The sequence below is a fragment of the Pteropus medius genome, unplaced genomic scaffold (assembly GCF_902729225.1).
Source record: "Pteropus medius unplaced genomic scaffold, Ma_sr-lr_union100, whole genome shotgun sequence".
NCBI classification, from domain to species: Eukaryota; Metazoa; Chordata; class Mammalia; order Chiroptera; family Pteropodidae; genus Pteropus; species Pteropus medius.
Genome location: NW_024351543.1, coordinates 1,649,806 through 1,677,217, shown reverse-complemented (window position 1 = coordinate 1,677,217; position 27,412 = coordinate 1,649,806). Strand labels below are relative to the sequence as shown.

At 31.6% G+C, this 27,412-nt stretch overlaps 1 long non-coding RNA gene and 3 pseudogenes across 3 annotated transcripts in view; 1 reads left to right on the top strand and 3 right to left on the bottom strand.

The window, feature by feature from the left end:
• Positions 1-27,412, top strand: part of LOC120586611 (uncharacterized) — a 696,355-nt gene that overhangs the window by 5,690 nt on the left and 663,253 nt on the right. The window lies entirely within an intron of this gene.
• LOC120586929 (uncharacterized) lies at positions 2,093-2,211 on the bottom strand (annotated as a pseudogene).
• On the bottom strand, positions 24,983-25,101 carry LOC120586820 (uncharacterized; annotated as a pseudogene).
• LOC120586874 (uncharacterized) lies at positions 26,151-26,268 on the bottom strand (annotated as a pseudogene).

Below are 27,412 nucleotides of genomic sequence, written 5' to 3'. Positions count from 1 at the left end.
CAACAGAAATCCAGATTGCCTGTTTTAGGTACAATATGGTGTGATGTGAAATTGAAACAGCAGATTGGTGAGAAACTTTAGTTTCAAACAAATATAAACTAGTTTGTTCAGTTAAGTCATACACAAAACAGTAGTCTCTATTGACAGGGCAACTTCTTTTTCCAGTAATTTCCACATCATGAGGTCACTGTGGTTCTTTGGGCCAGTAGTCTATTTCCAATGCATCATAAGGAAAAGAAGCCCTAATGTTGCTGATTGTAATGATATACTTAGATATGGCAGGCTGAGAAATTATTTATAGCAGTGCTAATTATATCAATAAAAATAGCAATATTAATGCTGCGAGTGTCAAAATCCATTCCTGACAGTATGAGGTAAACAGAACTATAGTCAAACAAAGCAGCCAGTCTGTCTCTACTGTCAGCTCATGAATATGCACTTCAGGAAAAATATACACACAGCTTAGAGAATTGGGTGTACTGATTTAATCTTTTTCAATTACTTTCAACTTTTTTAAAATTTTTTTATTTCTGTTTCACACAATATTAAAATGGCTTGGATTTTAATTTTGAAATTCTCAGTACCTATTTTCTTACTGTTACTAGGAAGTTATTAGAGACATTTATAGTTAAGTGCTCTAACAATTAAAAAAAAAAAATACGAAACAGCAAAAAACACTACTGCCCGCACTCCCAATCCAATAAATCTCTGGCTTCTTTTAAACATTAAAAAAATCCTATTCCATGCTTTTGATTTAAGGAAAAACATAAATTTCCTTTGTTTTTATTACTTCTAGTCAGCTTTTAGAACTTTATGGTATTTTAAACTTACTTCCTTAGGAATATAAAATCAGGTAAGTAGAAGTCATTAAATTCAAAGGTTTTGAACTTGAAAGGACAACATCTAACTTTTCAATCAATCCCTCATGTATTAGATTTTATTCTTTATTTCATGTTGTCAAAAGTCTCATGTAGAGTTTGGAGAGATTATTCTAGGCCTGGTGCTGCCACTTATTAGTTGTATGATCTTGGTCATGTTATATAATCTGTTGGGATCTCTCTCTTAGCTTCATCTTCAGGGTCCCTTTCAGCTCTAATAGAACAATGTTTCTTTCAACAATTGAATATTTTAGCTTCAGATAATATTACTGGAAGTGATGTTTAGGGCAGCAGGAAAAGAGAATATGTAAAATATTTGATTTGCTTTTTACTTTTAGTCCTTGATAAAAGTTTCATTTTAATACTTACAGATGTCATAGTAGTATGAGTATAGATAGATAATATTAAGTGCTTATAATCTTTTATAATTGGTAATTATAATAAATTTTTTCATTTACATAAGTTTTTCACCAACTCAGCTTCACTCATGAAGGTATATTGCTAATAGAATTTATAAACAAGATTCATGCATTTCACTCCACATAAAGTTGCTTAACTGGGGAAGGCAGGTAAACTTTGTTTCCGTGCCTAAGCAAAAAATAAATATACTTTGAGTAATGAGCCATCTCCATATAGATCTTATAAAATTGGTAATTTTTAACTATCGTATTTGATTTTTGATTCTATATTATACCCATCCAGGGATAGATTTACATAAGAGGGATGATAAGGTAGAGAAAAAAAGTCGACTGTTTGGATGAAGAATAAGGGGAAGAAAAGTATTAGAACAGACTTTACAAATACTTCACTGCCATAAATAGAAACAAACAACTGCACACAATTTGTATTTACCTACTTGATAGATCTTTATTTAAATAGAACCTCAAGGTTTTCATTTAAAATTGAAAATGAAAATTCACTCTCAGTTTCTTTTTAATTAACTCATTCCTTTTGCTGGTATGAATACTAGTGAGAAGCTCAAACCCATCAAATACTACGTATTCACAAATGGAAACAGCAATCTGGAAAAAGATATACTATCCTCAGATCCTCCCCTTTCCCTACACTCACCCATAGCCCTAGATGTTCCAATATATATGATCATAACATATATATATATATATTTTTTTAGGCAAGGCAACCCTTGGTTGGCCTCACAGATTGCAAGGACCTTGTCAGCTTACAATCCCTTATTTTTTATTTTTTATTTTTTACGTTTACAGCACCTGGTCTTCCTAGGTGGTCTCCCATCCAAGTACTAACCAGGCCCAACCCTGCTTAGCTTCTACGATCAGACGGGATCAGGCTTGTTCATGGTGGCATGGCCGTAGAGGATCATAACATTTTTAAAATCACCTCATAGAATATACAGCAACCTCTCCAATATATTAGATAATGGTAACCTGGCCTTTCAAATGTTTAGCTAATAGATATGGCAAGAAAGTTTAGATCAACCATTGGGCACAAAAAGTACGTGCTTCAGTGTTTACAAATAAAAAAAATAAAAGATATTTAGAAAGGAAGCTGAGTTTAGACTTAGTTAACTGATACCCAGCACATGTGTTGAGGAATTAATGTAGACTCTTTTTAAAAACATTTATGCCAAGATAAACTAGCAAAATTATTGGCGGGACTCATAGTGAAAAAAATATTTTGTTCTTGTACTAAACAATAAAAAATAACAATCACAACAGCAAGAATAGTCAGTATTTATTGAGAATTTACTCTGTACCAGGCATTGTTTATATTTTCTCAGTGAATTCTATAATGCTATGAGACAAATACTTTTATTAGGCTATTTTTAAAGAGACATTAAGGTTCAGAAGGGTTAAGTAACTTGTTCAAAGTCACACATCTAATATATAACAGCTGGGAATTCAAACTCAAGTCCAGCTTTAGGAACCTAAAGCTCTTAATCACTACTACACCATGCTTCTAATCTGGGACCATTTTCACTTGGTTCTTGCCCATTTTAGTACTGGTAATTTTATTTTAAGAAAGTTATAGTGGATTTGGAGAAGTTTCCGGAGAAGGGCACTAGGTGAAAATTATAAGTGGAAGGAGTGAAAATGGTTTCAGAAACTTAACAACTGCCTTGCATAGTGGCCACCTAGAGTTTGGAACACAAAGACAGCTATGGTTTTGACACAACAAAAACTAATACTAATACTAGTATCATCAATACTAATTTAGAATTAGGCAGTAAGTTTAGTTGTATTACAAAGAAATGCTACTTACTACAAAAACGTGGTAAACCTGAGAATAGCTGTTATTTATTAAGTACTTACTGTGTGCCACTCAATTATGAAATCACTTTCTGGAGGAATTTATAAGTTGCTGTGGGCTATCCAGTTGTTATATACAAGGAAACACCTGTTAGCTTTCTCCAGGATTTGATGGGTGAAATAAATAGTAACTTTATAATAGTAACTATAATAAATAAATTTTATTTCATTTCATTATGTAATTTAGCCTTTGATCTCCTTTGCACATTCATGGAGTTTTAAACCAGGCTCCACAAGGCTTAAGGTGAAATATAGTTTAGACTTCTCTTATGTAACTTTAACTTTTCGTTAATTTATCACTATACTGAAAGGTTCATTTTTATTTGATACGATAAGTGCATTTCTGTCAGAGTAATAGGCTCAAATGATCAGCTCAGGTGAAGTCAGTGTGTATGAGTTTAGATTATATTTAGGATAGCCAGCATGAGTTAATGAAAAGGAAATTGTAGAAAATTTGAACTGAATTTTGTTATTTCAAATAATTTTAATGACAAACCAAGTACAAACTGACATGTATGCCATGTGTACATATATATTCATACCTGTTTATATAAGGCACTACAGACTTCAGACGTTTTCGAGATAATCATTGTTGAGATATATGTATATATATATGTATATGTGTGTATGTGTGCATATATGCATATATGTGTGTGTCTATATATATGTCTATATGTATGTATATATAGACACACACATATATGTACATGAGTTGGGTCATCTGAATGGAGTTGAATAAGGAAAGATAAAAGTGTAATACTATCACTTATGTGACTTCAATTTTCCTTATGACAATATCTCTGATATTTTCTTCAGACTTATAAATTATATTGCAGTAATCATTTTGTATGTTTCAAATGGATATGTCACTAAGAAAAATATACTGTGAAGTTAGATGATCAACATTTAGTTTATACATGACAACTTTTCCCTTTAGGTTCATTGTCATTGGAACTCTTTTGTTCTTGTTCTTTTGACATCTTATGGTACCTTGTCTTTTTAACAGCTATGTTGTTTGCATCTTACTTTCCTTTATATGTTTGACCCTTAGAGAAATACCTTTGAAAATTCATGCTTTCAATAATTTTTCTTGTTCTAGCAAAGGGTTGAGAACAAGGCAGTACAATGTTGAGGGAATGATTTAAGCTGAAAAACAATATGGGAAAAAATGAACAGACGTCCAGGCCCTTCTGATTCAGATATTCTACATTATTGTCTCAACATTTGTTATAAAGTAAATCGCCAAAGTGTATAAAAGCCGAAATAAATGGTGGTTTTTCTGTAATTTTGTGTTGTGCATACCTCTGCTTCTATTATTTATGTAATGATGAGTTTTATTATGCAAAAATGGGTGCATCCAATGTAAAGAGAATTTGATTTTTTTTTTTTTTTTATATGCAGTCTCTCATGACTTAAATTCTTTGACATTCATCACTCAGGAAAGGTAACATTTAGAATTATACTACACTGAACTGTTGTTCCTTAAGAGCAGGTACCATGTTTTATTAATTGTTAAAGCCTTAGTTCTTAGCATAGTACCTGGCACAGTGGAGGGATTCTGTGCTGATCAAGCTTTTTTGTAGTTGTCATAGGAAGAGTGCTTTGATCCTTGCTTACCAGGCTATCCTATCCATTCCTTTATTTTCTTTTGACTGGCTCAATTTTAGCATTGTCATAATTGTTATTACCTATTATACGCTTTCTTTGTATTTTTCTAAGTCTCAAACATTGTTATACATGCTGATGATCTTTTCTCCTTTTAGATACTTAATGAAATTTTATCATGACAGAAGTTCCAATAAAAATTTATATTTACCGTGATTCAGAAAAGAAATATATCAGATATCGCCCATCAGTAGTCAAGCAAATCTACAATCATTTCAGGATATTGTGTTGAATAGAGTACACAGAATTACATTACCTAGTGATTCAAGGATGAAACCCAAATTTCATATCCTATATGATTTCTATCTAGATAGTAGGACAAAAAAACCACAGTATTTTTTTTACACTTAATAGATTGCAATTGAGATTTTGAACATTCTCTATGAGCTTTCTAATTCTTAAAGAATAAAGTATAAAATTTTACACAATTAAAAAACAGAGTTTTTGCTTATTTTACCTTATAATTTAAGTTGTTTAGAAGTCTAGTCCAGTGAAACACTTTAATATTAGGTGATATTACATCCTTAGCTCTTTGAGAAAGCAAAAAAATTGAGCTATGAATACATGGAAGGTAATGCATGTAAACCACCGTGTAGGATATGTTTAATTCCTATATAATGGTGGATATACTTTCTCATATTTATAAGACTTGCCAGTTAGACATTGGAAAACTTAGATGATTGGCCAAGGTCATGATTTGTCTTTCTACTAACTGAAACAACAGCAAATTGATTTGAAATTGTTTCCAAAACAAAAGATAATTACGTACTAGAATAATTAAAACTGGGATTGCATTAAAGCTTACTACAAGTGATTAATAGCTGTAGTATATTTTTGGATCTGTAAGAGCATAAAGAGAACTTACTGTCATTTGTATATATTCAGGAATATGTTTTCTAAGAAAAGTATTGATTCTTAGGAATAATTATAGTGAAGTCCCAGACACACTCCAGACCCACATACCTTCCTACCTCAATGTTTTAAAAATTAAAAATTCTGAAAACAAGGTGACCCATGTTTGGCTATCCTCCTCTTTACTTCCAATTCCTGGCTGTGTTTCTGAATCAGATTGCTGCTGAGATCTGTGAACAATTGCCATGCCACCTTGGCCAGAAAAACACTGCTTTAAAACTTTTCTGCCTTCAGTTGGGCAAGCAACTAGAGAACAGTATGGAGTGCAGGGATAAAGATCAGAAAACAGGAGACATTGAGAAGAGCTTGGGCTTCAGAGGTCTGTGAACCACTGTGGGAGAGGATCAATATTTGATTATTTTAAGTATCCTAGTCTCCCTAACTAGCTAAAAAGCCTAAATGGCTGAATGTGCTGGCTGAATTTTCTCTGTTCCTGAGGTTGAAATGACATAGGACAGTGGAGATCCTCCTCATGACTTGGCAGGGAACTGACAGACTGTCTACCTTCGCTTTTCACTAAGTGCGATACTTTTGTCTTTAGGATACTCCAACAACCAGACCTGAGCTCCATTGAGTTAACAACAGTGCATTTAAGGGGAGCCAGTAGTGAGGGAGAGAGGAAGATCAGGTAGGAAAATGAAAGTAGACACTCCAAGCAACTAGTGCTATTGGCAAAAGTAAATGAAACCCGAATTTGAAAAAAAAAAAAAAAGAGACCGTTTAAAGAGGTTCAAATACAGAACGAAAAAATTTGGGGTACTAAAATAAACATCTCAACTCAACAACTCTGGAAAAATCAAAAGAGAACATTGTCACCGTTGAGACATGAATGAGTGAACAGAAAGAACAAGTGCAAGAAATATATCAAATCACATAGAACAAAAATAAAACATGAAATTCTTGAATAAAAAGGATTAGTCTTGAAGGATAGAAGTCGAAATGTGAATAATAGGAATTACAGATGGAGAGATAAGAACAGATAGAAGAGTGGTATAATTAAATGATAGAAGAAAATTTCTTTGAGATTAAGAAAGATCAGTCTGTAGATTGAAAGGATTTACTGATTTGTGGTTTTGATGGAAAGAAAAGACACACTGAGGTATATCCTGATGAAGGTTCCGAACTCTCAAAATAAATTGAAACATTCTATAAACTTCCAAGTAGAAAGAACAAGTTCTTATAAAGGTGGAAGCTATCAAAGTATCAGAGAACTTCATATGTGGAACACGGGAAACTAGAATGGCATCTACAGTCTGCAAAAGGAAAATGGCAACCATTCAAGAATCTCAATTCCCAGAAAGTTATCATTTGCTAGTCAAGGTGAAAGAAATGCATTTAGAGATAATCAAGAAGTCAGAGCACATAATTATTACACCCCAATTGAGAAAATGCATAAGAATAGATTATAAGCAAATAACAAAAGAACCAGAATAAAGTCTTCAAGCTGGGGAAGATGAAGAGGAAAGGAAATAGTGGTGAATACTGTGCACTTTTGTATATTTGTGTGTGTGTGTGTAATTTCATTTAAGAAAGACAGATGGCTAGTAAATATGTATAGACAATTTCAGGCTTTTCAAATGAAAAGATCATCTGTTTAAAGAAATTTTTTAAAGTTCTAAACTGTCTCGTCAAAACTTAGTTGAGGAAGTGGTGGTTAAGAAAGTAAAAGAGGAAAATGAATGATTGGAGATGAGAGGAAAGGAGAAAGAAGAGAGAAAGAAGTAAATGTATCCTAAGGATCTCATTTATTTAGGAGAAAGGGAAGTGAGGTAAAGTGTATCTTACATATATTTACGTTTGTTCGTTAAGAGTAAGGAAAAGAGAGGTTAATGCAATAGAACATCATGTAGACCTCATATTAGCAAAGAGAAAATAGAATGCAGAGCCACTTGATTAAACAAAAATATATGGAAAGCAGAAATGAAACAATAATGTAAAATATAAGTAATTGGAAGATTAAAATTGAGCTCATCAATTATTATGTTTAATATAGATGGACTAAATTCTTCCATTGTACAGAAATAAATTATACTCCAATTTCATTTATGAAACATATAAAATTTCTATATAAAATATTAGCAAATATCAGCAATAGATCAAAAAGATAATATGCTAGGACCTAGAAGTTCTTTTTTTTAAAAATAGACATTCAATCATGGTTTAACAGCAGCAAATATATCAATATAGTTCTTTACATCGAGTGAAAGGAGAAAAATACATTCATCTCAGTAGATAATGAAAAGTAATTTGATAAAATTCAGATATTCCTTTAAAAATCAATCAAAATGATAAAAGAATTGCTTAAATATAATGTATTTTTATTCACAACCAAGTATAATTCAAAATGGTCAAATTCTAAAAATATTTCAATTAACATTAGAAATTAGACAAGAAATCATCTATCACAATTATTTAACGTTAGCTTCAGCAAACACAGTTGGCAAATGATATAAATAACACATTTGTAAAGAAGAGCTTAAAGTGTCTTTTTGGCTGATATGATCTTACTGAAGACATTCTAGAACTCAAAATCTAGAGAAATTAGTAGCAAAAGTTAAACAGGTATTTGGAGAAAAGATAATTATTACATGCAAATCAATAGCTTTTCTATGGAAATAATAAACATCTAGGAAATTTTTTTCCCATTAGGAAAAAATTATTTCCCATAAAAACACAAATTACAAAATGCTTAGTAATAAAATGATCAAGAATAATATGACCTATATGAAAAAAAGGAATAACTTATTAAAAGCCATAAAATAAGATCTGATTAAAAGAAAGCACAAATTATGTTTTTGTATGGGAAAACAATAGCCAAATGTTAATTTTTCCAAAGTTAATATATTTAATGCAATTCCAATTAGATTATCAGTGGGGATTTGTTTTTTTTCTTTGAGTTAGACAATGTTATTTTAAATTACATGGAAGATTAAGTGCTAACAAAAAGTAAGAAAATATGAACAAGAGCAGGGAGGAGGGACTTGCCTTATATATACTAGAACATATTATAAAGCCACCTAATCAAAACAATATGATAATAGCATAGGAATAGACAGATCCATTGAACAGTTTAGAGAATCCAAAAACAGATGACAATTTAGTTGGAAAATAAATGGTCATCTAATTAATGGGATTGGCATAACAAGTTATCTTTGTGGAAAAAATGAAATTATCTCATTTTTCATGTTATACAAAATAAACTGAAAGGCTTAAATGAAAAAATAAAAAAACTTGCCAAGAAACCTAGGAGACTAAATTTTTTTAACTGTAGTGAAAATCCATAAAGTTTAGAATAACGGCATAGTTGATTACATAAAAAGCAAAACAAATAATATAATAGAAATTATTAGGAAAATGCAGATTTGGAAAAATATTTATAATACATATTAACGCGAAAGGTTAACATCCAAGAGCTCTTAGCTATTGCTAAGAAAAATAGTTATGAAACAACCCAACATAAAAGGAAAAGAAAATTCACAGAAAAGCAAATCCTGTTGGTTGACATATGAGAAGATGCTCAAATTCACTAGTAATTAAGCAAATTCAAATTTAAAGGTATTGTATTTCAGCATTTAAAAATTAGCATTTAAAAATTTAGCATTTAAAAATTGTTAGTCTGATGGGTTTAACATTTATTGCTAGTGATCTGGGGAAAAGGTACCCTTATTTGTTACTGGTGGAAATATTATATTTTTTAACTTTTTTGAAATGCAATCTGGTAACCTTAAAAATTGCAATTCATAATATCCTTTGATTTAACAATCCCATTCTTGGGAATATATCTCATAGAAATGTAAGGTCAATATTTAAAGACATGTATTTTTTACTTTTGAAGTTGTTATAGCTTGTTTATAGTGGTAGAATGTGCAGGGGGGGCAGTAATTTCATTAATAAGGTAATGCTAATAAATAGTAGAAATTCACACTATGGAGTATAATGCAGTTATTAAAAGAAGTGAATCAAAGCTATCTTAAGTAATCTGGAAGAATTTTCAAGAGTCGATGAGTAAGAACAGCAAGTCATTGAAAAGTGTATAATTAAATTTTTGTAAAATAATGACAAAAATCTTGGAATATGTATTTCATATGTCATATCATACATGTAAATGTCTGATTTGTAGTAGAGTTATTTGCAAAAGGAGAATAATACGGAAGGGTACAGTAAGTTGTTTAAATGGATTACTTTGGATAGGAGGAAATGTAGAAGGAGAAGAACAGAGAGCCAAGCAATAAAAGGAAAAGAAAAATTGCATAAAAACATGTTCAAAACTCTACTTAAGCTTTTTAGTAAAATTAAGTACATTTGAATATGTATATATGAAGAAATTAAAATGTTTTAAAATACGGCTACTTTGGTAACGATTTCATATTTATGAATATTGGCACCCAGGATATTTTTTTTTAATTTACGTTTGTGATTTAATTTTGTACCATGTTTACCAGAATTTTCTACATGTTCTAAAAAAATCTTTAGATAATTTTCTAGTATTTCAGGGAAAATAAACTTGTCTACAAATGGTTTATAGCTTGAAATCTAATCAAACTCTTTGGGTCATACTCATGTCAAGTCTGACATGCAGCTTATAGCCTTTGGTAAAACTTAGATGGTATAGTTCAATTTGTTCATTGTTCATTTTCTTTGGTTGGTACCTTCTGTGTCAGTTGTTAAATGTTTCTAATATTGCCCATCAGTGGTACAATTATAACAACAGTTATATCTGAATCGAAGACTTGCACATAGAAGTTGCTTAATAAATGCTTCATGATTTGACAACAAATTTCTGGTACAGTAATAATTTTAACAGGATAACTGTAGAAATTAAAACACAGGGTATTTAAGAGTAAAACTAGAAGTCAGCATAAAATATGATTTTAGGCTAATGACTTCTGTGTCTCAGAATTTAAATCTTTAAAGGTGTATTTTCCTCACTTATTTCACAGTCTTTGTAAAGTTCAAGTGAAGTAATAAATGTCTGCTTCGAAAAACAATACATTGTGCAAAGAATGATGATAATGAAAATCTGAAGACAATCATTTTTTATACTTAATGGCCATGTATTTTGTGTGTGTGTGTGTGTGTGTGTGTGTGTGTGTGTATTTCTTACGTTGCCTGTTTGATGTTAAGCCTCCTGACCTATAATAATAGAACATATTACTGATGAAGCTATCAAAGCCTCGAAAAGACAGAACAGTGGGATCCATGAAGGTATGACTACATTTAATTGCCTAAAGTCCAAGACAAGTCTCTAGAATCTGTTTATTTTCCTGGTCATTGAGAGAAATTCTTTATTGAGGTACATCTCCTGATGTCCTCTTGTTCTAGCATAGAGATATTAATGTTTTGTGTGAAGTCTGGACCTTTATCACATCTGGAAAAATGATAATGTTGAATTTTGTTTTGACTTAATAAATGGCCTTAGACAGCTAAGCACAGCTGTGTAATCTGTTAAATTTCACTAGAAATTCTCTCCTTGTAATTCGTAGCTGCAGTTAATAGTGACTGTAGTGTGAATACTTTAGTAAAATCTTTATCTTTTAGTAATCAGACACGAAATTTGCCATTGCTAAGTTTTGGTAGGTGCGCGACTATTGGGAAATATGTACATTATGATTTATTGATTAAAAACAACAGTAAAAAAGAGTAAAAATATTATATTCTTTTATTATAGAAACATGGGTATAATCTTAATATTCTAGAGTCTGTACTGTTAAAGATACCTAGATTCTGGTTTAGAGAAAATGGAATGGACTCTTCTAAGAATACATCCTCATTTAAAAATTTTCTTGCCCCAGTAATTTGGTTTTACTTTCTCCATAAATTTTCTTGCTATTTCACTAGTCTAATTTCCTTCAGTTTCTCTATTGTTTCTCCAGTAATGGAGACAGTGTTATAAGAAAGCAGAAAAGATAGACCTTAAAAGAGATAACAATCTTTTCATTTTTTTAAATTGATCTTAGGCAAGGTTACTAGTAAAAATAATCTGAATTGACTCTCTTTGATAATTTGTATTTCACTTAATAAAATCATTCGATCAGGCATATTTGCCCTTTCTTTTTGTGTATTGATTATCTTTATTAAGTATGAAATTAATAGCAGTAATGATAGATTTAAAAAAAATGATCTCTTCACTCTTGCTTAGCAATACTAGTGTTACAAGAGCAGTAAGACTTTAAAATACACTGTATGCATTCTTAGATGTATATGTCATTGCCAGTCATCTTTTAAATCTGTTCTTTTTTCTGCCTCCTTTCAAGAAATTTCTAACCACCAATGGTTGCTCCCCCAAATGGAAGTTGCAGTTTCATAAAGAACAGCAAGGAAATCTTCAAGTAATCTATGTATTATGATCCTCAAGAAACCTAAGTGGTCTTTCCTTAATATTCTTTAAATTTCTTGTAACTCAGGAAAGAAATTTCTTTCATTTTGAACTAAACTTTGAATCCCAGAATCTTTTATCAGTATTTTCTGCTTCATTTTGGAATGGGCTGAAATCAAATTGTTATTTCTTGACATTGTAAGCAATTATCCAAAATATAGTACTAGTCATTCCATTCAGTGGTCAGGCTAGTTTATTTAGCTTATCCTTCTAAGTAAGTCTGAATTTCTTGAGTCACCAATGCTCAAGACCAAGGTGGTTTTATTTTTTTTCTGCTTAGTTATTTTTTTTAACTAAGATTTAACTTGACCAAATAAAAAATATTTGCTTGTTTAAACCCTTACATTTCAGGCTTTACATTTATTGTTGCCTTTAATAGTATCAATCTTTTTTAGCTTTCCTTGGACCTCCTGTTTGAACATCAGTGGATGGTATAGAATGTGGTCTGTGAAACCAGCAGCATCCCCATCACCTGGAAGCTTAGAATGTAAAATCTCAAACCCTATCCTAAACCTAATGAATCATCCTCTTCATTTTAACAAGATCTTGAGACATTCATACCTACATTAAAGTTTGAGAAGTACTGCTAAAGCGTTTTGCCATTTAAAAAAATCGGACTTCAGGTTGCACAGAATTGGTTAATTATAATACGCTTCATAGTTATTGTTCCATTTACTAATCCTCTTTTATTTCATTCATTGTTACTTTTAATCAAATGTCATGATTGTATATGTGACATGACATCAGGTCTCAGGTCATATTTAGCTTTGGCTGGTGGAACCTCCCTTACTCATTTAACCTTTTATCTTCGCAGATGTCCAGATCTTGTATACTGGTATATTTGTCAGAGGATTGACAAGCATTCTTCTTAATGTTTCTAGTAAAGACTATCTTTGACAATTTAACCTGCTTCCATTCTTAATCCTTTGTGTTTCTAGAATGCTTGCTTCTTTTGATAACTATTCTCTGTGTCTACCTTGATTTTTAAAATAAAAATATATGATCAGATAGATACATAGTTATGTTTTATTAATAACTCATATTAAAGCATATTCAAGTATTAATCTGCTATTCTAGGTATTATTTGTTAAATATATGAAAGGCAAAGTTAAAAGTTTCTGTGGGGTGGAATGAAAATAGGTGCCTACAGAAATATTGTGTTGGTGACAAAGAACTGATATATGAGACTCCAAATATTTCTGCTGAGTGAAGATGTCTAGGGAGATGTAGATTTAAGGAAGTAGAGGAAAGAGCTTTCACTGACCTGGAGTAGATGCAATAGGGAGAGGTGTATGATGACACGGCACATAGAACTAGCCTGTGACAGATCATTTGGAAAGGAGCAAGGAGTTAGAAATTTATGGGGTAAAAAAGGTTATGGAAAATTGTGCATGTTTTTTCACAGCGATTGGAGTTTTGCGATAAATTATTAGGCCCTGACATTTTAATTGATATGTTTTTGCCTCAAGAGTGGATGTTTGATATTGGAAATTAGTGTGTGGAGAAGGCAGAACTTAGAAGGGTAAGCAATAGTTGGAAAGCGATCTAGTTATGTGAATGAATGTAGGCTTGTGGAACGGTGACTGTCAGTAGGGGATAGACACATAGGTACTAAAAATGGGATATAACCTATAAGAGAAAGAAATATGTATAGCAGTTGTGGAAACGTGTGGTCAGAACAAAGAACAGAATGTGTGAGGATGGTCTTTATAGACAAATGTTCGTTGGAAAAACAAGAGATTAGACTTTATGGAGAAACAGAGCACATAAAGGCATTATGTGGTTATGATACCTTATGAATGAATTAAAATCTGTAGAGAATCAAGGCACTTCTCAGAGGTAGACAGTTGTACAGAGATATAATTTAACTTGACTTACATGGAACATAAGACGGAATATTTTTGATTGAGGACTTTTTTTTTTTAAAGGAGCACAGACTTTTTTTAATAGAGAAGAGAATTAGACAGTCTCTGTTCATTGGATTTGCAATTTAAAAGCCAGTTGAGAGGACCCAGATTTGAGAAAAAGAAACTGTATGTTGATATTTAGATTCATGCTTTAAAACTTTAGTTGGGCCTTGCTAGATTTTTTTTTTTTTTAACTTCCCCCTTCCTATCATCTCCCATCTCTATTTGCTGATTTTTGTCCTTGGTGCCATGATTAAAATTGAGACAGTTAAGCATGACCTTGTTCACATTTTCTTTTCAATGAAGATATTTTAGATATGTTTGTATTTTGCTGCATAGCCAGCTTCTAACAGTTTCTGCCTGTAACATTTGGACAGGAAACTAAAGTGAGATTCTAAATGCTCAGAAGAATCCTTCAAGGTCTAGAAATACATTGTTTCATTAAGAGTACAAAAAAGACCACTGAACTTGACAAAGTCACTTTATATTCTAATTTAAGATCTCAAAATCAAAAAATGGGACAACTTTCTCAAACACTTAAAGAGACCTTATGTGGAATAAGCTATTTTATTTATACTATAAAAATAGCTTTGAAAATAAACAGATTTGGTAATACTGAAATCTTGTAAATAATGCATACTGTTCTTTCTATAGGTGTTTGTTGGACTATATAGAAAGTTGACGTTATGTGACTTTAAAGTCAATGAAATTAATCTTTTTATACTTCAAAGATAAACTAGTCTTTGGAAACTGTAATCCCAACAAATCTTTACAATCTTTCTTGTCCTACTTCTTTGTGACAAACCAAAAAAAGTTGGACAATATTTCTTTAAAATATCCTCCTTCACCAAAGAGGTTCCAATGATTGTCAAATAACATATTTAGACACTCTAACGGACTTCTGCTTTATTATTCCTGACTCTTGTATTTATTTGCCTCACAGTCTGGAATCTTTCTGGTTCAAATATCAATTGATAACTGAAAATATTGCTTCCATTCTTTCTTTTTCCTTTTTCTAGAGATGGTTCTCTTCTTCATTTTAAATTAGTTCAGTCATATAGAAAAAAAGGGTGGCAGTAGGTAAAATATGAAAAGTAAATGTTGTGAATTATTGAAATTGGATAATGGTTATCAGATAATGTATTATATACTATGTTGTATGCTTGAAATTTTTCATAACTAAAATGATTTTAAAATTAGTCAATAATAAAATAAACTAGCCCAACCAACAGATGGGTTTGTTATGAATTCAGGGAATTTCAGGGCACAGACTATAAAATTGCTCTTATCTCAACAGGTTATAATTTTATGTTACTTAGTATGGTTAGTTCAAGCTTTAAAACACTTTGAATTATTACCTTAAAATCAAAAACTCAGATGTGAGACTACCAAGCAGGGAAGCCTGTCATCAATTCCCATTAATTTTGAAGTTTCATCCTTTTTCAAATCTCTAGTTTCTTCCTTTTCTGGTTAAAGTCTTGAAATTGTAGCTGTTCCTTGCCATACTGGCTAGAACACTTGAGTCTGACTCAAAAATTTTCCATTTTGTCACTTTCTTTTTTAATGTACTTACTGCGTGGAGTCAAATATGTTCTCTTGCACCAATCAGTTGTATTAGAAAGAGCACTGGATTGAGAGTCATGAGTTTTTAGTCTCAGCATTCTCATGAACTAGCTTAATGACTTGACAGTTATTTCACTCCTGAAAACCTTCTAATCTGAAATTCTCTTCATTTTCTTATTTGGGGATTTTTAACCATTCAAAGCTATTTTTTTTTTTTATGCCTTTCCTAGATTAAGGCACTGTGACACTGTTATTTGCCCCTGTCTGACTTAAATTTATACTGATGATCTCATCTCTTTCAAGTCTTGACCTTGTATGTTTGCATTCCCAAAACAACTCCCACTGACTTTTTTAAATTGAATTTTTTCAAATAGGTGTTATTTTTAAGAACTACTTTAGATTTACAAAAAAAAAAAAAATGAAAACATTATACGGAAAGTTCTTATATATTCTACACCCCGTTTTCTTTATTAATATTTTGTATTAGTATGATACATTTGCTACAATTAATAAACCAGTATTAACATATTATTAACTAAAGTCTATAGTTTATTCAGATTGCCTTAGTTTGTACCTGATGTATTTTTCTGTTCTATGGTCCCATCCAGGTTAATACATTGCATTTAAAGACTTTGTATTTTTAGAGCAGTTACAAGTTTACAATAAAATTGAGAGGAAGGTACTGAGATTTCTCAAATACACGCCCCCTCACCCCCAACACACACACACATTAACCTCTCCCATTATCAACATCACTCACCAGGAATAGTACATTTTTACCCCAGTGATGAACCAACATTAGCATACCATAATCACCCAAGTCCTTTTTTTTTTTTAATCTTAGGATTCACTCTTGGTGTTGTATATTCTATTGGTTTAGACAAATATACAGTGCCATATATCCATCATTATAATGTCATATGGAGTATTTTCACTGCCCTAAACATGTTCTATGCTCTGCCTATTCATCTCTGCCCCACTCCACCCTTGGAAACCACTGGTCTTTTTACTGTCTCCATAATTTTGCCTTTTCCAGAATGTTATACAGTTAGAATCATAGTATGTAGCCTTTTCAGGCTGACTTTTTTTTACTTGGTAATATGCATTTAAGCTTCTTCCATGTCTTTTGGTGGCTTGATAGCTCATTTCTTTTTAGCACCGAATCATATTCCATTATCTAGATGTGCCACAGTTGTTTCTCCATTCACCTACTGAATGGCATCTCTTTTGCTTCCGAGTTTTGGCAGTTGTGAATAAAATTGCTATAAACATCAGTGTAATTGTTTTTTTGTGTGTGTGGACCTAAGTTTTCAGCTCCTCCTTTGGGTAAACACCAAGGAGCACGATTTCTGGATAGTGTGATAACAGTTCTTTATCAGATGTATATTTTGCGAATATTTTCTCAATATTGTCTTTTATTTGTTGTTAGGACAGAGTAGCAATTTCCAAACTCCTTACGTGTGGAACCAGAAACTGAAGCTCTCCTATTGAATTTTATTAGTTAAGTGCCATATAGAAATCTGATCCTTTTTAGTAACCCTAAATAAGTAATTCACAATTTAGTGCTCGTGTTCTCTCTTATCTCTGTCTTTCTCTCCCCTTTTCTCCCTCTCACTCAATAATCTCTTTTAGAATGATGGTGTTGAGTAGGGTAAGAGCAAGGAATCATGAAATTGAAATATTTGAGATCTACTTCATTCACTCTGGAACTGTTAAAATAGAAGTTGACAGATAAAGTAGAAAAAAACACAAAGACACAAGCTGAGGTTTATTAAATATTTACTGTGTGCCTGCCATTGAGCTTATTAAGTTTAGCATCTAAGAGTTCATACTCTTGAATTAGTCTGCTGGATTTAAATGCCGGTTTGGTGTATTAATTGTGGGACTTTGGACCTCACTTTTCAATCAACTGTAAAAGGTGTCGTAATAGTACTTACAGAGTTTGGTGATGATTAAATGAGATGATATATGTAAAAATTTTAATATAGTGTCTGTCATATGGTAAAATGCTTGATAAATGCTACTTATTACCAAAACTTAAATTATGGCATTAGTCATCACAAAAGCCCTGTGTTATAGTACTTTTATTTCCCCCATTTTAAAGATGAGGACATAAAGCTCAATGATATTGAGGGACTTGTCCAAAGCAGTTGGGACAAGAGTTGAACTTAAGCAGTCTGAATCTAGAACCCACACACACCTTCAACTTTTATGCTCTATTTCCTCCTAGTTAGTAATAAACAGATACAAGAGAAGCTGAGGACTCAAAGAAATGATTCTATAAATGTGGTCTTCAGACTTGTGCTCATGTAAGTGATTAATCAGTTATTCTCTCACAGTTGGTTAGATGAATGGCTATCTTAATGGATCATCCAATATTTTAAGTATACCTATTTGCCAATAATATTTTGTGTTTTGTTTTTGATGAATAGGTAATTATTTTATTAATATGTTTTTATAAATATAAAAATAATATATACTATAAAGTATTGAAAATACAGAAAAGCACACAGAAATAAAGTATATGTTTCCAGTACTTAGAGAAACTGGTTTTTTTTAAAGATTATGTAAACTTTTATATTTTTATAAAAAGTTTCCCCAGTTTTATTGAGGTATGATTGACAAATAAAAATTGTATATACTTAGGCTTTACAACGTGATTTTTTTTAAGAGTTATAACATGATGATTTAATATATGTATATATTGTGAAATGACTTCCACAAGTCATTAACACATCTATCACCTTATGTAGTTACCTTTTATCCCTTTGTGTGAGAACACTTAAATCTACTCTCAGCAAATTACAAGTATACAATACAGTATTATTAACCATAATCACCATGCTGTATATTAGATCTCCAGAACTTATTCATTTTATAATATCATTTGGGAAGAAATAAATTGATGACTGAGGAAATTTAGTGTATTACTGAAAAATATAAAGTTACAATTAAATTTTATTTGAAAGTTTTTCCCCACCTTGAAAAACTGTACTAGGTACTATAAGTTTTCATATGGGCATATCTTCCTTAACTCTGTGTTTTTTCATAAAAACTGTTTTCCAAGAAAGTATTAAAAAAGTATTTTTCAACAACTAAATTTTCAGATCATGGAACCACAAGTGATGATAATGTGACTATGTCCTTACTTCACTATGGGCCTAGGTAAATAGTTTAATAATACCTGTTATCATAGATAATACTTAATATAAAGCATTCTGTTTGTTAATTCTGGCTAGGACATTTTTTTAGTAGTTGGGGAACCAGGCTTGATGGAATGGTAAGTGAAAGTTCAATTTTGTAACTACTGCTTAAAAGTTCTTAATGCAAATAATTTACTACTTCTGAAGCTCAGTTCATTACTGTGAAAAATTAGGATAATCTCAAATTACTTCATAGATTGGCAGCAGTAAGGATTAAATTAAGTAGTTGAAATGAAAAAATTTTATAAGCTGTTATGTGACAGACAAATATAAATTGTTGATGAAGACATCCATAAATTGAGAACCTCTGCTTTAGATAGAAGTGAAGGAATAGATTATAATTTAATGGATTTTTGCTAGGGGTCAAATACTTCATATCTGTTTTCATTTAATACTTTTGCCCCGTTTTTCCTAATGAGAAAACTGAAATTCAGGAAAATGAGTAACTTATTTCAGGTCACAACTAGTGAATGTGGAAGCTTGATTCAAATCTGGGCTTGTTTGTCTTTAAAGTTCATATTATTTCTACCAAAACACTGCCTCCTGTACACCTATAGAAGGAGTGTACCATCCACGAGTAATTAAGAGTGCGATAAAAAGCTAATCTTTCAGGTTCTCATTAAGATACAATGATGCCATACATTTATTATTCCTCCTTTTACTTTCTCCTAATATTTCAAGAATGATTTGATGATTTTTCTTTACAACAGCACTATGAGGTGGGTAGAAAACTTTGTGAGATTTCAGACGTGATTAAATAACTAAATGTTGTATATCACAAATGACCTCAGGTTTCTTATCTGAAAAAAGTAATGAAAAATATTAATGCTTTGTAATATAGTTCCAAATTAATAAAATATAAAAAAATCAAAATTCTTAATTTTAGTGAAACAAATGGTGTATTTCAAAATACATTTCAAATGCTTTTTAAAAATAATACCTAGGTAATCATGATTTCAGATTAATTGATTAGAATTGCCTGCTTTGTGCAGAAAATATCCCCATGGAAACCAACATTTAAACATTTCTTATCTTTGAGGAGGGTCTGAGAAAAGGCAAGTTCCACATTGTTGGAGTAACCAAAGTAGTGTAGGTTACAAAGAGGTGTTAAGTAAAGAGGAAAAATCACAGAAACTAAATTGCATTCAATTTCTTTCTTAGTCAGTGCTTCACAGTGCAGCTTATTTTGTTGGAAGTGTATTCTTTTTTATAGAACATTAGGCATATCAATACTCATATGTAAATATGGAAACATTTCAAAATCCAAATAGAAATTATTTTTTGATTATCCCTTCCTTACTTTCCATGTGTTAGTACAAATAATCAAGGGTTATTGTATTTTCAAAAGCTCTGAGGAGTGTTATGCTTCCTGAAAAGGTATAATGGAGTATGTATAAAAACAGAAGCATGTTTTGCAAGCAATGCTCCTGTCAGTAATAGAGTTTCCAGAATTTTTACAAACAATAAATATCAAGTTATGGTGGCACCCTATGTACATTCGTTAAAAAAACATTATTGAGCACTTAACACATTCCAAGCATTGTACTTTGCACTCTATTAAGACACAGGGATGGCCGTAACATGACTGCCTCCAGGAACCTTGAAGTTTTGTGGAAGAGATAAGCATGTAAACAACCAACTGTTTGCCCTAATAAATGTTCCTGATTTTGTACAATTACTCTCTCTCTTTCCTGGGAAAGACAACTAATTTTTTATCATATTCATTATCTGTAGACATTATACTCCAAAAATTAATACATTTAATGTGCTTTGAATAGTGCCTTGCACTTTGTAAGCACTCAACAAATATTATATTGTTATTGTCAATCTAATTTAATCATCAAAACAACTCTGTGCGATAGTTATTCCTATTCTCATTTTATAGATGAGCTATACGAGACAGGGATAAATAACTTGCTAAAGGATACATAGCCAATAAGTATTATTCAGATCTGCGTGCAAGGCCCCTGCTATAGAACTGAAGTCTGAAAAGTAGTGTGTATGCACTCTAGAGATATGTAAGATGATGTATTAGGGTTTGAGAAGATATCAGATCTTTTATATATTTTTTAAATTTTAAAACCTAAGTAAAATTTACTAATATTTAATATGTAGATTGTTGCTGGCAATGTCAAAGTATCATTTATATGCATTATAAGTTGTTTAAAGCATTCTGAGGGGAGAATGAGAGTCGATTTGCTTTAAGATTTGGAGATGCTAAATTTTATCTGTGTCTTGTTATGAGGAGCCACAGATTGATTACATTATCTGTTTTAACTAAACCAACTCTTAGAAAACAGACAACTGAAAAAAAATAACAGAATAAAGATAATACTAATAATCCAAGCACATTTGAACAAGAATATCTCTAATACATATTACGAATACTTTGTCAGCTACATCACAAAGTAAAAACAATGATGATTTAATCATATTCCTCAATAAGACCAAAAATAATGATCAAGTAGTCTATTTTTTTAGCATTTTATTTTATTTTATTATTAGTTTCAAGTATACAGTATATGTGTACTTGAAATGTCTATTTATATAATTTGTGAAACGACCTCCACCCTGATTACTCTGCCTTCCCTGTGGCATCTATTTGAAATATGGATTTATATTCACTCTCATTAAGGATGAGCCTCACCCTTAGTGAATGGCATACTTTGAGGTATAGTAAATGAGACGGTAGAAAGCCATCTATCTCATTGGTAAGATATGAAAATCTATCCAGATTATGAAGCAAGCAATATTTAATGTCACATGACACTTAGCCCAAACTTTACAAAGTCATTAATGTTTAAAAGACTTCTCTGGATTTTTTTTTTTTTTCTGAATAGGAAAAGATAAGCACATACACCATTGGAAACACTGTTCTTCCCTAACAGCAAAAATGGCTGAAATATGTCAACCAACTATATCACATTTATTTGTCAGCAAATGCTGTTCGAAAATGCATAGAAAACATTCCTGAAGATTTAAAGAAAAAAGTATTTGAACAAATTATATAATCTGAAAGGTTTACTTTATAGTTAAATAAAAGTACCAATATTTCTAATATTTCAGCCAATGGTATTTGTTAGGTTTAACTTAAGTAATACAAAGAACTGTTTTTATGAATCACTAAAAGGACTATTGGAGAAGATACCAGCTAAGGATCAAAGTACTCTCTAAGTAAAACAATGCATTATGAAAAAACTATGTTAACATAGTTTGGGAGTGTTAAAGAGCTGGTTTGGTTGGAATGGAAAAAAGATTTCCAGATAATGTTACAGAGCTGCTTTTACACATGAAATTCGCTTACCATTTATAAGCAAGCTATTTTAGCAAATCAATTGAAATCAAAAGTATACACAAGTACTGTAGGATATCATTGATGTGATAAATTTGTTGTATTTTTTTAAAATAAAAGCTTTTTTTTTTTTTTTTTTTCATGTTCCATGCTGTATCCCCAGGGCCTGGCATAGAGTAGGTAGCTACTCAATAAAAGGTGTGATTGACTCATAAAAAAAAAATTTAACATGTAGTAGAAAACAATCAAATTTGGAAGAACATTAAAATTTTAGTAGAATCTTTACAATACTTTGTAATAAGATCGAGAGTGGCCATGAATATTATTTGCATCACTTGAGGTACCCTGGTTGGTCAGTGGCAGACTGTTGAGAAACAATATCAAATATATGGCAGTCATGCAGTTTTCTTTAACACAGTGACAAAGAGTTCTATTTTTCTGACCTCTTCTGTGATGACGGGCGACTGACATTACTATGCCCTATACTATATATATTTGGGAAAAAAAGAAACACACTTTATCTCTCTTTTTAAAGTAATGATACTGACAATGAATTTGAAAGACCCATTTTTATGGAGAGAACATTTTCATATTGAATGTTTGTAATTATTTTCATTATAATGTGATTTTGTTGCTAAAACCAATGTAATTATAAAACTCTAGTTTCTGTATAATTTAAAAACTGTACAAAACTGTACCTGAATACTTGGAACAGAATTTTATAACTTGTTTTCAAATCTTCCGAATGAAATCTTTAAATTGATTTCTAAATTCTTTTGTTAAAAAATAAAAATGATACATATGCCTCCTAATTTGTAAGAATACTGATTGACATCTGGGAAGGTGGAAACTTACTAGCCAAATTTCAACAAAATCTTTTACATATTTGGTGGTTGGGATTGAAAATTGAGTATTGTGATTTAATAAACACAGCCAATGAATCTCTTCTTCCATTTGGATCTACTATTTTGTGAGGCTTTTTCCCTGCCATGACAACCATTACAGCTAAATATCACAATAACCTGAACATGGTACCAGATTTTCAAATGACTGTTTCGCAAAGTATAAAACCAAGCCAAGATATAAAGAATGACAAATATTTAATCAAATTACTCTGTCTAAACATTTGTTATTTAGTGAGAGCAAAGATGTTTTAATATTGTTGATAAATACAACAATTAAAATTTTAAATATTGTGTAATTCTTGTTTATCTCATCCTTTAAAATGCCTATTGTTTCATATGTTCTATGTTTATATGTCTATGATTTAAAGTAATCATGTAGGCTTATATTAATCAGTGCCCAATCAGTAAAAACATATGATTCAAAACAGAGTGACCTTAATTTAGGGAATTTGTTACAAAAGTGTTGGAAAGTCCGGTGGTAGGAAAAGAAGGTGGCAATGTTATTTATCAGTGAGTACCTACGGAAAGCAAGGGAAAGTTTCGTTACCCAGATCTTACAAGCACTGCTGCTGCTACTGTAGCTGTTGGAATCACCACTGCCACTGCTTTGCAGGAAGCCAGGCGCCTACTGACACAGCAAGAGCCCAGGAGTCCACAGTTCCACTGAAGCTGTTGTACTGCCAAGGCTGCTAAAGCTTCCAGTCACCTGTGACGACTGCTGCTGTTCTACACCTGCAGTACCATTGCTGCAGTCAGCAGTCTTGATGGCCAGATCCCAAGAGTTCTGTGCTGCAGAGGCTGCTGAAGCACCATTGCTGAGATTGCTAGTGTCAAAGCTGAAGGGAGAAAAAATCTCTTTAATCTTCTGCCAGTGCTTCCCATTCTGGCAAAGCCATCTGGGAAATGTAGTGTTCAGGTTCCACCACAGAAGAATGCATGCAAGGGGTAGGAATAGATATGAGAACCAATGGACAAATGATCTACATAGAGTTCAAAATATTTTTACTGATGGGGTGTATAATTTTTGAAAATTGAAGAATCCATTAGTCTGGAGTATAAGGGCAGTAGCTTAATAGTAAAACCATGTCTTCAAATATTATTAACTTGTTTTAGAAGTCAGATTTTTGGTTTGTTATCTAAAGCTAGGGCTGTCATTCAGGAAGTACACATTGGTAATATATCATTTATTTACAGTCACTATCCATTTTGATTAGTTACAGTAACATTTCTTATTGGTCTATTCCCATGCCTTATCAGCTATAAATATTTTTCCCATCACCTACCACTGCCTAAAAACTGCTCTGATTTATTATATATTTCTATATACTTACTAACTTAACTGTTAATAGCAAGTGAAAATGTAGCACCTGGAAAACTTCAGAATTTGTTTTATTCTATCTAATATTTTATTTCATAATATAAAATATTTCATAATGTATTATAAATGTATATTTTAAACATCTGATTAAACTGCTAAGGCATAAATTAATTATTGAATGGCGTATTGAACTAAATGCATTTATTGAGAGAGGGAGTTTAGGTGGAGAAGTTTAATTATTTTAGGCAAAAACCACATGAATTTTATTAAAATGTTAGCTTAGAGTGGTTTGCAGTTTCCTGCAATTGCAGACTTAGATATGGCATCATAAGACATGTGTATTGGAGTCCCAAATGATTAACTTTCTAAAATGAACTCCACAATGATTTATTTCTTTTATACCCCATTTCATAATTAATACAGATTTAATTATGGGCACTGTTCTCTTATTGATTATTAATAAAACTCAACTAGTGAGTTACTTGTTTAAATATTCATTTTCTACATCGGTTTAAATGATGTCAGGAGTATTTATGTTGTGGAAGGATCAATTATTACATTTTATTTTTTATTTTTATTTTTTAATTATTTTAATTTTTTTTAGATGAGGCAATCCTTGGTTGACCTCACAGATTGCAAGGACCTTGTCAGCTTACAATCCCTATTTTTTTATTTTTTTACCTACAGCACCTGGTCTTCCTAGGTGGTCTCTCATCCAAGCACTAACCAGGCCCGACCCTGCTTAGCTTCCAAGATCAGACGAGATCGGGCTTGTTCAAGGTAGCATGGCCGTAGACCAGTTATTACATTTTAAGTGGTAGAATGTCATCAGTTTGAAATAGAGTAGTACATCTTATTTAATTTACTGCTCAGTCGTAATTTATGGATATTCAACATGAAGTAGAATTTATTTGATAATTTTGGGATACCCCCTATAATTATTAAAGTAAAATTTAATGTACTTTATTAAGAAATTTCTATTTTGTAAGAATTCTGCAAAACATACCTATTTTATAAGAATCCTGTAAGATATACATTATACATTCTGAATGTTTATACTTCGATTAATGAGATTTTTCTGTATTTGTTAGTAGAAATGAAAAATATTGAAATTTTATGTAGATTCTTTTAAAAAAATCGATGTGATCTTATATGTTTAAAAAGTTATGATTGTAACTCTACAACTTATTGGGGTTAAATGAGCTTTCTTAAAATTAAAAGATATTGTTTCTACTCATTTTGAATCTTCCCTATAGCCTGTTGCCTCAGAGGAGTTAGCAAGCTGCTATCATGCTGACTCTGTTATTAATAACTGGCTTCAAAATTACTGGACAGATTGTTATTAATGTTTCCAGCCCTTTAATCAAACTGGTTCATGATATGTTTCTTTTGTCACTTTTGAAAGTTAATTTTATTTATATGCTGCTTTTCTTTGTTATTCTTTCTTTAAATTTTACTTTGAGATACTTAATATACTTTTTATTGAATATATGTAAAATAAGTATTGAAATTTTGGGGGGAATGCTCTCAAAACTATTCCCCACCATAAGTCTATTTCCAGAATTTCTTACTAATCTCACCAGTTGTTTATTCTAGAAAATTTCCTGAGTGATTTTTGTCAAGCCCCTCCCTCTATCCCTCACAAATGTCATTTGAACTGAGTTTAGGCCTGACTTCTACCACTTACTACCTATGTGATTTTGGAAACCTCAGTTTACTTATTTATAAATTAAAACATTAATATTACCTTTCTTATATTGCTGTTGGGAGGATTAAATGAGATAGTATGTAGCCCTAAGCACAGATCCTGACAGAGCAGTATTAACTTTATTATTATTATTATTTATGCCTACAGCATTTGGTCTTCCTAGGTGGTCTCCATCCAAGTACTAACCAGGCCCGACCCTGCTTAGCTTCTAAGATCAGACAGGATCAGGCTTGTTCAGGGTGACATGGCAGTAGACCATGGACCATGGCTCCACTGGAGCACGAACTGAGGACCTTCTGCCTATAAAGCAGACGTGCTAACTGCTACAATATGGAACCACGTCCAGTATTAACTTTTAAGGTTGCATTCTTACTAATAACTTTGTAGATTGGCAGAACAGGAAGACAGTTTTTCATATATATAGAGTCACCTGGCAGGACATTGGTGATCTCACCAATCTGCTGGACAAACAACATCCAGCAGATGTCTCTTTTATATCTTCTCTGTGACTTTTATTTTTCTTATATTATAGTCTCTAGTTTTTTCTTTTTCCTAGAATATTTAATATAACCTGTACATATGAATAAATTATTATGTAAGTGTTGAAACTTTAAAGACAGTTGCTAACACTGTCCTAGTTTAAGAGAGAGGATTGAGCAGGGAGCAGGAAGAGTTCATGTATATATGTCTAACATTTTTCTAGAGCAGGATATATTATTGCAAATGACACTTTTATGTTTTTAATTATATAATGTAAAATTTATTGATTGTGTAATGACAGTACTTTCTTTAAATTTCTGATGATATATCATTTAAGATCAATTTATAGAGGTAGTAACAACAATGATAAAAGCCATCATAATCTTGTAATTGAGACATTAATCTCTATACCTCTTCTCTGTGGTCATTTTTCTACAGTATATTTGTGGGAAAAGGTGTTTAACTCATATCCGTATCTGAGTCATTCTATGTTAAATATACTTTTGACTTTTTACTATTCACTGGCCACTGTTCACAGTGCCAGTGGTTATTCCTTGGAACTCCTGGAGTGTATTTTCTCTCATTAAAAAGCTTTTGTGTTCGCAAAGGTGTGAAAAGTATGGCAGTACCTTTATTTTTCCTCATTACACTACTAAACAAGGCCGTAGAATATATCATGCTTCCCAAAAGTTTTGGAGAGAAGACTACATTGAAAAATGCAAACTTTTTAAAATTTACTAATAGGCATCGCTCTTTAAAAAGTCTTTGGCCATCTTGACGTTGGAAATTTTTCACTGCCTACTTTTCTTTCCTGTCATTCTTCTCTCATTTCCTCTTATCTTTATGCTCCCCTATCTTCACATTGTTATTTCTTATGCACCGCACGCTAAGCTCACAAAAAGAATTGTCCAAGCTCCATG